The sequence below is a fragment of the Malania oleifera genome, chromosome 5, assembly GCF_029873635.1.
Source record: "Malania oleifera isolate guangnan ecotype guangnan chromosome 5, ASM2987363v1, whole genome shotgun sequence".
NCBI lineage: Eukaryota > Viridiplantae > Streptophyta > Magnoliopsida > Santalales > Ximeniaceae > Malania > Malania oleifera.
In genome coordinates this window covers 56,464,133-56,476,152 of record NC_080421.1, presented here as the reverse complement: position 1 = coordinate 56,476,152, position 12,020 = coordinate 56,464,133, and positions in this window count along the sequence as shown.

Below are 12,020 nucleotides of genomic sequence, written 5' to 3'. Positions count from 1 at the left end.
TATTTTTTTTTTTTTGTTATCTGTATGCACTACAGCCAGATCTTAGAGCAATTTTGCAAGTCCCTTCACTACACCCACAAAATTGTGGACTGGGTGCAAACCTAGTCTACGGTATGTTTGGATATGGGATAGTCCAGCACACATGCTAAAAGGGAAAACAGATAAGTTGGAATCAAGGACTAATGTCTGTTTATTTTTTGGCTACCCTAGAGGAATGAAAGGTGGTTTATTTTATTGTCTTAAGGATCAGAAGGACATTATTAGCACCAATGCTCAATTTTTAGAAGAAGACTATGTAATGAACCACAAACCCATAAGTAGGATTGTTCTAGAAGAGTTGAGAGGAGATATACCAGATATACCAATAGTGCAAGAAGAACCACCACAAGACAGAGTTATTGACATCCCATTACCTCGTCATAGTGGGAGGAATGTTATAACTGGAGCTGAGTCTGACCCATCACATGCAGCTACCATCAATACACCTGGTTGTACAACCAAGGCAGAATGATGGTGCACAAGGACTAGGATCAACACAGAAAAATGTGCCTCATCGTTGTGGAAGGTTTGTACACCAGCCTGATTGGTATATGTTCTTAGGAGAGTCTTATGACAGGATCCCTAATAAACTGGATACCAAACCTGGCAACAACTGTAAAGCACTTCAAGATAAAGATGAAGAACTCTCGCAGGCAGCTATAGAATCAGAGATGGAATCCATGTACTCTAATCAAGTCTGGTATCTTCTAGAGCCACCTGAAGGGATAAAACCCATCGGATGCAAATGGATCTATAAGAAGAAGAAAGGAGCATACGGGAGGGTGGAAACCTTCAAGGTTAGGCTTGTTGCAAAAGGGTTTACTCAGAAAGAGAGAATTGACTATGAGGAAACTTTCTCATCGGGAGCCTTGCTAAAGTTTATCCGGATTCTCCTATCCATTGCAGCTCATTTTGATTATGAAATTTGGTTAATGGATGTCAAGATAACTTTCCTTAGTGGTAGTCTTGATAAGTGCATCTATATGGTGCAATTAGATGGTTTTGCAGCAATAGGCCAACAACACATGTTGTGCAAGCTTAAGAAGTCCATCTATAGACTTAAGCAGGCATCTAGGTCTTGGAACATCCATTTTGATCTAGCCATTAAATCTTATGGTTTTGATCAATGTTCTGATAAGTCATGTGTCTATAAAAAACATAATGGGAACATGGTGGTATTCTTGGTGCTATATGTGGATGATATCTTACTCATCGGAAATGATGTGGGGGTATTATCTTCAGTTAAGGAATGGTTATCCGGACAGTCCGACATGAAGGACTTGGGAGAAGCCGATCACATCCTTGGGATCAAGATTTTGCGAGATCACAAGAAAAGGATGTTGGGCTTATCACAAGCTACTTATATCAATATGATTCTTGGCCGTTTTAGCATAAAGGATTCCAAGAAAGGGTTACTCCCTTTCATATATGGAATCTCTCTATTCAAGGATCAATGTCCTAAAACACCAATTGAGGTAGAGAATATGAATGCAGTTCTTTATGCATCAGCAGTAGGAAGCCTTATGTATGCTATGCTTTGCACTAGACCTGACATTTGTTTTGATGTAGGCATGGTCAGCAAATATCAGTCTAACCCAAGGTGGGAACATTGGACTGCGGTAAATCATATAATCAAGTACCTAAAAAGAGACTTCCTTTTCTTAAGGTAATTTTGTAAAGGCTTGAGCATATATTCAAGTTTATATATATTGCTTGAAGGCCTCTACTTTTTATTCTTGTTGTTTTTCAAAGATCAAATTTCTCCTACTCTTCTTGAAAATCATTTTGAAGAAAAATATTGTGGAGGTTTTATTTAAAAATGCTTGAGCTTATATTCAAGTTTATACATATATATATATATATATGTAGCTTGACAGCCTTTTTATTATCATGCTCTTCAAAGATCAAATTTCTTCCATACTTTTTTATTTGAAATATTTTGGACAAATTTATTTTGAAATTGTCTTGAAGGCTTAAGCATATATTTAAGCTCATACATATATTGCTAGAAAGCCTTATTGAATTTTTTTTTATAAAGGTCAAACGTTTTAAATGAAAACCCTAACTTCTCCCATTCATTTATTTGGAAATATTTTTGTTGGAGAAAATATATGTGTTAGTTCAAGAATGCTTTGAGCATATATATTCATTGATATTTGTTGACTTTTTGAGTCCAATCCCTAGTTTTGATAATGACAAATCGTACGTTACTAATGTGTGTACCTAAGTACTTAAATAGATTAATCTTTTAGAACACGCACATAAAAGTGAAATGGATGCCAAAAAGACCATAGAGAGCACATACTCCCGGTATATTCATATATGGCATATGAAGTAACAAAAGATTGAAGACCTCTCTCTTTATTGTATTTAAATTTATTATTTTGGATCTGTAATATTTAATATGGTTTGTACTATCTACGTCACATGCATGATAGAACTAAAAGCTCAATGAACATAGAAAAGACTTCGGTCGACCGATGCCAGGTTTTACGCTAAATTAAAATGCCTAGACCTTAGATCAACCCTGGGTCCCTACACAATCACTTGCACAAATCCCCTCTTTCTTAAAAATCATACCATGTGCATCACGGGTAAACTCTAGCAAGAATCTGTACTTAAAATAAAATTTGAAAGGGTTTCAGTCGACCGAACCCGAAGCTATATAGAAGTTTCGATCGACCGAACTTACCAAAGTCAACATGTTGACTATTCGATCGACCATTCTGAAATGAACTTACACTCCACGGTCGATTGAACTAACACGTGGCTAACCGAACCACTAATTCAAAATTGACTTGGTTGACTAAACCTTAGAAAATGGTCAACCGAACCTGCCTTGGTCCACCGAACCTTGAACGGTTCAAAATCGCCTTGTTTCAGTTGACCGAACGTTCAGTTCAAAAATGCCTCGGTTGACTGAACTTGGCAATTGGGTCTACCAAACTTAAAATATAGTCAACAAAAACCTCTTGGGTTGAACATTTTTAACTGCAGTAAAACAAGGAATTTTATTTAACCTTCATTAATCTTTTCTAAAAAGACTCCTATGTCCCTCAACGGTTATGTTTTTATGAATGTCTATATATACCAGTTCATTTGGAAAGATTAATGTGGGATTAGCAAATATCATTAGCCAAAACTCTCTGAATTTCCAAACTCTTATTTTATCATATACAAGCCAAAAATCCATCACTTACTCATCCTACTTGCTAAAATCTTTTGGTAAGAGTATTATTGAGATTGTTCATATTAGCTCACACTCTCATTGTATTTGTTTGATGTTGATTTTATTGAGAGTGAGTTTGAGAGTTACCTTATAATTTAACTCATAAGTTTCCAGTGAGAATACTCTCTAGAGCTTGTGAATCTTGCATTATTGTTGCAAGTATTTAGAGGCTTGTTCTTGTGCTTTGTGAAATATTTTTCAAACAAGCTTGATTTCAAATATCTCGTATACTTTATACTTAATATTTGTTCTATAGATATCTGAGTGTGCTTTTGAATTCTTTGTGGTTATTGCTTGTGATTGACATACACATTTTTAACACAAAGATATACTCACACCATTCTCACTTATTGCTTGATAATATTGATATTATCTTGAAAGTAGTCATATTTAGACTTCACTGAGCTTATACTTTCATATCATACGAAAGTGCAATTTGTAATTGTATTAAACATATCGTGGTACATATCTGCTTCTGTAGAAGCATTTGAATTGTACACAAAAATTTATATTGATCTGTTGTATTCCAGGTGTGGCCTGAGGGGGTGTTTATCTAGCTCGTAAGGATTTGGTTGTAAAGGTTGAGGTTAGCCCTAGTAATTTGACCTGGTTATAACCGGTGCTGCTCCACCTGTTAAGTGATTGAATTTAATTGTTTAAATATTTGATTGAATTAATGATTGTATAGAAAGTCCCTAGGTTTGTGCAACACTAGTTAAGGAATTTGAATTGACCTAGTAGAAAGTTTTAAATTTCCAATTCACCCCACCCTCTTGGGAATACACCAATTCCAATATATATATATACTCGAGAAGCTTCTTGATAATGGTTTGAGCTAATATTCACTTTCATATATTTTTCCTAGAATCCTTATTTAAATTAAATTTTAAAGGTCATTTTCATAAAGAAAATAATTTTCCATACTCTCATTGGTTTACTTGAAAAATATTTTGAGAGGAATACCATACTCTACTGAGCTTCATGTTAAAATCATATGAGAGTGCATATTAGATCTTCATTGTGTACATCTCAACTTATTTTCAAAAGGAATTATTTGTTCAAAAATTGTTCTATTTGTATTCCTGACGTGTGGTCGAAAGACGATTGCATTGACCTGTAACGTGCATCGAACTAGTTTAGACCCAGTTAGGAGAATCAGGAGCACCATCCTATAAGGTGTGGTAGCTGGTTGTCGCTCAGCCTTGTAATTGAGCTGGGGAGACTCGGCCTCCTAAGGAAAAGTGTAAACGGCTTCTGCTCCGCCCGTTTAAGTGAGCAGGTTAGTGGAATCCTTAGGGGTTTGCCCAAGGTGGAGACGTAGGCAGGATTGGCCGAACCTCGATAACAAATCTTCTTTCTCTCTCACTCACTCACTCACTCTCTCTCTCTCTCTCTCTCTCTCTCTCTCTCTCTCTCTCTCTCTCTCTCTCTATCTATCTCATTTAAATTCCAAACTTTAATTTTCGTATGTGTATGAATGTTTATTTATTGTCGTTCTTATTTTTCATACATGCTTTAATTTTTTAAATGAGATTTAATCTGGTGAATCGGTGAAGTTTAAATTGGAAAAATATTTTCTAAATCCCAATTCACCCTTCCCCCCCCCCCCCTCTTAGGATCACACCATAACTCTCAAAGGTGTTATTTCTAAAGGTTGCCTTTGTTTTTCAAGTTCTTTACTGCCCATTCACAAAGGATAGTGAACACCCAAAGCAATCAACAATGATTTTGCTAAACCTTTATTCTTACCTAATTCTCAATGAACCTTAACATTTCCAACTCAATTCCAAATCAAAGCCTGATATACTTAAATATGTTCATCAAGTTTTTATCAATAGTGCAAATTTCAAAATGAATGAACAATGTAGCAAGTAAGAGAAGTTTATGGTCGGATTTGATGACCTCAATTGGATTTCAATTTAAGTAATGATTTGTACATAAGGTAAACTAAAATCTTTATTTTTCATGGAGTTTGGTTAAAAAAAAAAATGACATTTCTATCTTTTTATAACATTTTATATTAAAATATTAGTAAAAAAAAGGAGCAGATTTCAATAGTCATTTTATGCTTAATCAATTTCATAACTTAGCTGAATATATGTGAAAAAAATTACACTAAAATCAAAGAGTGTAAGCAGGTTTCATAAGGCGATCAACCATTCCCTTAATGGCGATCGATTGGCCCCCTTTTTCTTTGTTGTTTCTTCATGCATGCACAAAGAATTCTAGCACCACTCAGTAGCACTCAATCAACCCTCAAGGGATGGTTGACTGTTTTAGTTGAAATTTGAAATTTTGAGTTGCTTTAATTTGATTACTTGGTGGATTCAGGGTTGCCAAATATTCTGGTCATTGCCACATGTTAGGAAATGACTAAGGTTGTTACCGGTTATTGGTTGTTGGTTAATTTGAATTGAATTTTAAAATTTTTAATTCAAATTTCAAAGCCACTACCCTCCATTTTGTGTGGTCTATAAAATAGACCATGAGGGGACCTTTTCCTACACCCTTAAAGAGAGAGAAAAAGGAGGATTTGGTAGGACTTAGAAGCATTTTCATGCATATTTGTGATTTCCATTTGAGTGTTCATACCATTCTCCATTCTTTCAATCTTTCCATAATTCCATAACTTTATTTGGGTGGAAGAGTTTCCCCTCTATTTTTACATTGGGAAGCAATAAATCAGTCCTACATTTTGGTTTAAATCCATTTAGCATGTCATATTTTCATTATTTCATACTTGTTTTAATGTAAGCATAAGATTTTTTGCATGATTCCTATGGGTGCATGTTAATTAGAAGAGTTATCATGTCATTTAGGACCCATTTATAATGCTCTTATGTTTTGACTATATAAAATTTGCACAAAATTTGTATATTTTAAGGAAAATGCCTACAAATGATCAACTATGTTGACTCAACGAGTTCAATCCGGTTTTGATAATGACAAATCACTTGGTATTTGATTTGTGCATTGAGTTTGTGAACAAGACTTATATTAAGCATGCACAGAAGGATAACGACTTATGAAAACCTTAAAGTAAAGCTTACATATCTTGGCAAGATCTATGGAACTCAAAGAATACGAGAATCAGGATACAAGCGGCAAAGTTCAAGCACATCTTGGGAATGGGTATTTAGACCTCATGTATTTACATTTTCGTATGATCTAATTTGAGGCTCAACATATACCTTAGAATGATTTTAGGACTCATGCATTTCATGAACATCATTAGGGGACATTCATGGACTTAGAAAAAATGTCAAAACCCTAGAAAATGTTTTTATAAAAGATACAAGAAAGAAAGCAAACTAGATTTTTGAATTGGAAAGAAAATATACAAAATTTGGGAACTTCATATGACTGAACTTTAAGTTTAGTTGACTAAAGAATTTCCTCAGATGTCTAAAGAATAAGCTCAGTCGTCTGAAGATTTATAGGTGAAAAACAAAATTGGCAGAAGCACCTCAGATGACAGAACTTGACACTTCGGTCGTCTGAACTCGACACTTCAGTCATCTAACCCTTGACCTCGGTCGTTTGACCGTATGTACAGGCTATTTTTTCGAAGGATAAAAGTGACTTCAATCGTCTGGGCCCTTGACCTCAGTCGTCCGAACTTGCGAGAAAGATTAAAAATATAATTTTTATTAAGCAAACACGCGAGCTATCTTATGATCCAACGGTTGTGATCAATTCGAAGGGTAAGACACTATATATACTGAATATCTAAACCCTAGTTCGCATGCCAAGAAAAACAAGAAGAAAAGAGAACACCTTTTGAAAGGGAATTGGGAACATTGAGCACTTTGCTATACGATTGCCTACACTTCAACTTACACTTATCAAGCTTGGGCAAATCTGCTCCAGAAATCAAAGGGGTTTTCATTCACACAACTTTATTTCCTCTTAGTATTGAGGTCTGGTTGATTCATTTAGCTTTTTCAAGAGACTCTCATATCAACATCTATCATTGAATATCTTTAGAGAAACTTGATATTGAGTTTTGTTTTCATATTCATATAAAGATTGTTTTTGACTAGTTGAATACTTGAGAAAGTTTTTATTTGACCATTGTTTAAAGAATAATCATTTTTCAAGTGTTTTCAAAGTTAAGGACGTGATATTTTGATTACTTCTAAACTAGTTGATTAGATATCCTAAGAATTGCATAACTATATCTATACACATTGAAGGATATTTTCTTAAGATTATATATTAAGTATTCAATACTTGGTAAGTTCATCACATAGATATATATATATATTAGGGCTAATACTACCAAGATCACATTGAGATCGAACTATTGAGAGACATATTGTTTCAATAAAGTGTGTGTCAAATCTTTGCAATCTTCAAAGCTATTTTTGTATTCAAATATTTAACCTAAGTTTCTCCAAAGTATTGATTCATATAAACATTTTGGGAGATTTGGTAAAAAGAGAATTGTGTATTAAAGCATATCATACATAAAAAATTGTATTGTTTTCATACATTCTGAGCTTCAACTTATATCATATGTTAAATGTATTAGGAATTTGAATTGTACTCATGAGCTTTTGTTTGGAAGCATTTTTTAGTGTTTTTACATATTCTATTATATACACGGTTCGGTGTGTGGGTCGGTGTTTGAGGTGAGAGTTGTATCTCTTGTAAGCAGCGAAGTAGGAGAGAGTTGTACCTCTTGTAAGCAGCAGATTGTAAGGGAAGCTCCGTCCCAATTTAAGGAGTAGGGATTTTAGGGAAATCCTTGAGTGGTTGCTCAAGGCGAGGTCATAGGCCGAGTTGGCTAAACCTTGTAAAAACTGTGTTTGTCTTCTCTCTTCCCTTTACTCTTTACTTTTAGCACTACATTTAAACTGCTCATATTGCATGTATAGGTTGAATAACATTACACACTATTAATTGGGTAATAAGAACTCGTTGCTAAATATACAAGTAGGGAGTAAGTGGTAAATAAATTCAAAGAATTTTTAAAATACCCAATTCATCCCCGCCCCCCCCCCCCTTCCTCTTGGGATTACATCTAATTCAACATTTGGTATCAGAGCGGGTTTACATAGACTTAATAGTTCTTGTGTAAAAATATCACATGGCACACATTGGTTTAACTCCATTCGGTGAGGAACACTCATCCACGAGACCACCCATTTTCTATGGTGTAAATTACACCTATTGGAAACATAGGATGAGCATATATCTACTGAACGTAGATTGGAAGGTTTGGAAAATAGTGACTAAGGGAAATCACATTCCCATGAAAGTAATTGATAACATTAATGTACCTAAAACTGAAGATGAATATATTGAGGAAGACTGGAAATCTGTACAAATCAATGCTACTGCCATGAACTTGCTTTTCTGTGCATTAGATGTAAATAAATTTAATAGGGTAATGACATGTAACTCAGTTAAAGAAATTTGGGAAAAATTAGAAGTTACATACGAAAGTACTAAGGAAGTCAAGGATAGTAGGATTGACATGCTCACTAGTGAATATGAAGCATTTAAAATGACAATTGATGAATCTATACAATCCATGTACACGAGATTTACACACATTATTAATTCCTTTAATGCACTTGCAAAGACTTACCCTACTTATGATTTGATTAGGAAAATACTCAGGGGATTACCTCCAGTGTGGGAAGCGAAAGCTACGGCAATAGCAGAAGGGAGAAATCTCAAGGAGATGTCGGTGGACAAACTCATTGGATTGCTTATCACCTATGAGCTGGCAATAAACGAGAGGAAGATTGAGCAAAGCAAAGCAAAGGTCACTGCACTTAAGGCATCATCAAGTTATTCAAGTGAAGAAAGTGATTCTGAAATAGATGATGACATAGCCTTGCTAACAAAGAAGTTCGGGAAGTTCTTGAAGAAGAACAAGAAATTCAATAGAAAATTTTGGAACTCTAAATCGGAAAGATGAGAGTCTAGTATGAAGAAAAAGAAGGAGGATCCACCAATATGCTACAACTGTTGAGAAGTTGGACACATCAAGCCTGGGTGCCCCAAACTAGTGAAAGCCTCAAAGAAAAAGAAGAAGGTGCTGAAATTCGTTTGGGATACACACAACACTAGTTGTTCAGAATCTGAATCCAGTGAAGATGAGGTTTCCAATCTATGTCTAATGGCACCCGATGACCTTGAGATATGCTTAAGATCAACATCCTTAAAATACAAATGGTATATAGATAGCGGGTGCTCACGTCACATGACCAAGGATAAAGCGAAATTCACATCCATTATACTTAAGGATGAGGGATTCGTCACTTTTGGAGACAACGCTATGGGAAGGATCACAGGTGTAAGTAAAGTTGGTAAGGACTCTTTATTAATTGTAGATGATGTCTTATTGGTTGAAGGCTTAAAACACAACTTATTGAGCATAAGCCAACTATGTGATAAAGGTTACAAAGTGTCTTTTGAACATGACAAGTGTATAGTTGAACATAAAACTGATAATAAGATATTGTTCATTGCTAAGCGTCATGAAAACATATATACCATAAGCTTTGATAACTTAACTTCATAGAGTGTGACATGCTTATCTGCTATGAATGAAATAAGTTGAATTTGACATAGGAGACTAGGACACGCAAACATGAATTTAATCTCAAAACTTGTTAAGAAAGAATTAGTTAAGGGACTATGTTGACCTTATTGGTCACGCCCGATTTTGATTATGACAAATACTCATTGTATCTAATGACTATTTGAGGTTTTGTGCAGGAACTAAAGGTGTTAAAATAAAGATGTGCACAAAGTTAAGAAAAGCCCAAAGACCAAAGTTTTATTTCATAATGTAATATATTTATATTGGTCTGTAATAGTAAGTAGGTATTTGGTTTGTAATAAGCTCACACACACATCACATGTATGATCTACTACGTAAGCTCAAACCAAATCATGAATGAGAAAGGACCATAGAAAGACCTTAGGGTGCACCTTCGGTCAACTGACACCGGACTTTTTCGGTGTCTTCAAAATTGGACCCCAAATGCCTCTAGGACACTCATATTTTCACATATATGTGGTAGGCACTTACATAGGGCTTTATTGTATCAATACGGGACCGAAATGCACACTTGGTGCACTTTCGATCGACCGGCCAAAGCAGTTCACTTTGGCCTGGTCGACCGAACCGGCCCTGGGTCAACAGTTTGACCAAGGCCCTGTCAACCAAGCCCTTACAGTTCATTTGATCTCGATCGACCGAACCACCTGGGAGTCAACATTTTGACCTCCCGGTCGACCGACCAACTTTGTACTCCAACAACCTGGTCGACTGAAGGGTCTCGAGAGAATTCCCAGCGGTCTGGTCGACCGAACCACACAGTTCAAAAAGGCCAGGTCGACCGAACCTCGAAAAATTTGGAAAATCGCCTTGCCTTGGTCGACCAACCACTCAGTTCAAAATACCCCCGGTCGACCGAGCTACTTGAGTCCTGGTCGACCGAACCATTTCTGGTCGACCGGACCTCTCGGGTTGCTCCTATTTTTTACCGCGGTTAAATAATTTTAAACAAGGTTAAATTGATTTAAACATCATTAATCTTTTCCAATAATCTCTAATAGGTCCCCAACGGTCAAAATTTTCAGTATGTCTATATATACTCTTTCATTTGGTGGATTAAGCATCGATTGGCAAAAAGGATTAAGAAAATCTCTCTCAAGTAAAAACAATTTCTTTTGATTCCCATTTGCTCATACCTTTCCTAAAAACACTCTAGCTTACTTCTTCAAGTTCAAAATCATTTGTAAGTGCTTTGAGTGTATAGTCTAATAGGTTTTGCTCTCATTGTTTAAAGTGTTTGAATCGATCTTTCTCCCGAGAGCATAACCTAAGTTTTCTTAGGAGGCTTTGCTAATAAGCCTACTCTCAGAAGACTTGTGGTAAACTTCTAAGTGTTGCACTATCATTGCAATATCTTTGGAAGTTTGTATTTGTTTGGATTTGCAAAAACATATTTCAAGCTTACTCAAATATCTTGTGGAATTTATTGAACTATTTGTGGAAAGATATTTGTGCTTGTTACACTAATCTTTGTGGTAATATTTATACAAGTATATATATCATTTTCCGAAAACAAAGATTATTTATTTTGCAATCCAAGCATATACACATTCGTATGATTGAGATATTCTCTGATTAATATTCTTGAGGCTTGTTTGGTGTTATGTGTAAACATATTTGATTGAATATTTTGAGGTACACAGATTATTATTGACACTCTCATGTACTTACTACACTGATAGAAAATATAGTTGAGAGTTGAAATATTTAGACCACACAGAGCTTACATTATTAAATCATCTGTGGTGTTTGTGTTTGTGCGCATTTGTGGTACAAATCTGCTTTATGTGAAAGCACTCTTGTATTGTACCTTTGATTGTATATCTGAGAGATTCCAGGCATGGCCTGAGGGGGCGGTAATCTAGCCCGGTAAGGATTGGTGTAAAGGTTGAGGTCAGCCCTGTGGTAATTTGACCTGGTTTGTATAGGTGTCGCTCCACCCATTTAAGTGAGCAAGTTATTGTGATAATCCTTGTGCTGGTTAGCCAAGGCAGGGACGTAGGCAGTTGGCCGAACCTCGATAACATATCTTCGTGTCATCCTCTCCTTACTGCTTTCTAGTGCTTGTATGACTGTTTAAACTGCTTTATTTAATTTCTAGTATATTTGCATTATTTGCACTAGATTGACCCTAGGCTTGTGAATATACTGCTGTTAGGAGGAATACCTAGG